At 41.9% G+C, this 1,805-nt stretch overlaps 2 non-coding genes across 2 annotated transcripts; both read right to left on the bottom strand.

Moving 5' to 3' along the window:
- Positions 1-491: 491 nt before the first annotated feature.
- On the bottom strand, positions 492-585 carry trnai-uau. The gene is made up of 2 exons: positions 548-585; positions 492-527 (listed from the first exon to the last, which is right to left on the bottom strand). It is a non-coding gene; the product is annotated as a tRNA-Ile (tRNA).
- Positions 586-1,489: 904 nt separating this feature from the next.
- Positions 1,490-1,583, bottom strand: trnai-uau. The gene is made up of 2 exons: positions 1,546-1,583; positions 1,490-1,525 (listed from the first exon to the last, which is right to left on the bottom strand). It is a non-coding gene; the product is annotated as a tRNA-Ile (tRNA).
- Positions 1,584-1,805: the final 222 nt, after the last annotated feature.

Here is a 1,805-nt window from a genome sequence, read left to right as displayed (position 1 = left end):
AAAAAAAAAAAGCTGTTCTCTGTTTTTTTTTTTCTACACTGGGACCCAGTTCAGCAGCTGGCTAGCTCAAGTGGTAAGTCGCCTGTCCTGCAGTAAGGAAGCCTGGGTTTGTATCCTAGCTGGGGAGAATGAGCTGCCTGCTTTGGGGAGTGATGGTGTAGTGTTTAGTGCATTGTGCTTGGAATCCTGAGGTTCTGAGTTCAAGCCACAGACTACCACTCTGGGTCCCTGAGCAAGACCCTTAACCCCCACACTGCTCCACATGCTCTTTGCTTGTGACAGTGTAATGATAATAAAAATGCTGGGGGAAAAAAATAGTTTATGCTTCCCCAGAACGCCATCTCTGTTTGGATACTTAGCTGAAACAACCAAATGTCTTTCCATTTGCACCTAATCTCATCCCTGTGTGGATAGGTCCTGACAATCTATGAATTTTGGCCGTGATCTTGAAATTTAACAGTCAACATTTAAAATATAGAAAAAAACTAAGGTGCTCCAGGTGAGGCTTGAACTCACAACCTCGGCATTGCTTTGCTGGACACTGTCTTATAAGTACCGCGCGCTAACCGATTGCGCCACTGGAGCTGATGTTCAAAGATGAAAGCTATCTGTCTATATCGCTAGATTTATTCTTGACTTAATTATCAGGAGCTCAATGAGAATCACATGGTCTTCCTTTACAATCAGGGGAAAGGTCCCAACAGCCCTTGGTCCAGTCAAAGCAACCTTTGATTCTGCAATCACAGCTACATAGGCCGAATACTCACATGCTCCATGACAGGGGGGTCGTGGTTGTGTGTTTCTGAAGCTATTTAGAAGTATCTACTAGTAGGTGGGCTCATATTTTGATTTAAAAAAAAAACAAGATTGCATGTTGTTCATCAGATTAGTTTATATTATTACTCAGTTACACAGCTAATATAATTATATTAGCTGTGTAACTGAGTTTATTAATGCATGAAACAAAGCAGATGTCTTGTCGTTACTATTTCCAACATGTAGTGATGAAAGATAACACCTAAAAATACATTGTGGTCTTACGGTTTAACTAAGGCGAAAGGCTGGAGCTGTTTGAATTCACAGCCAAAACTCTCCTTACATTCACCGACCTCGAAGGATCCAGTACAGATAGACCAGGTCCTTGGAGGATGCAGCCTTTAAAATTGAACACACCCAAAAACACTGGGCATGCACAGACATCTCATGCAAAATAAATACAGGAACACGGTAATAAAAAGGTGTATGCAGGTTACACAGGTAGGTTGAGCCACAATAATACAGAGAAAGAAAAAAAAAAACGCTGTCCTGTGTTTTTTTACTCTCTGACCCAGTTAAAAAATATATTGTTTATGCTTCCTCAAAACGCCAAACAACCAAATATCTTTGTGTTTTCACCTAATCATATCCCCGTGTGGATAGTTCCTGACAATCTATGAATTTTGGCCTTGATCTTGAAATGTAATTGTCAACCTTAAAAAAAAAAACAATGTGCTCCAGGTGAGGCTTGAACTCACAACCTCGGCATTGCTTTGCTGGACACTGTCTTATAAGTACCGCGCGCTAACCGATTGCGCCACTGGAGCAGATAACCATCCCGGTAAGCTAATGGATTACATTGCTAGATTTATTCTTGACCCGACTAGCAGGAGCTCAATGAATATCACATTGTCTTCCTTTACAATCAGGGGAAAGGTCCCGACAGCCCTTGATCCACTACCAACTGTAAGGAGCAGACAAAGGAAGGCAGAATAATCCAGAGGGTAAAGCCGAAGATGGTGTCGTTGCTGGTTGCTCCTAAGAGGTAC

This window comes from Cyprinodon variegatus, unplaced genomic scaffold (genome assembly GCF_000732505.1).
Source record: "Cyprinodon variegatus isolate N-32 unplaced genomic scaffold, C_variegatus-1.0 Scaffold456, whole genome shotgun sequence".
Lineage (NCBI taxonomy): Eukaryota > Metazoa > Chordata > Actinopteri > Cyprinodontiformes > Cyprinodontidae > Cyprinodon > Cyprinodon variegatus.
This window is presented reverse-complemented; position numbering and strand designations above follow the sequence as displayed.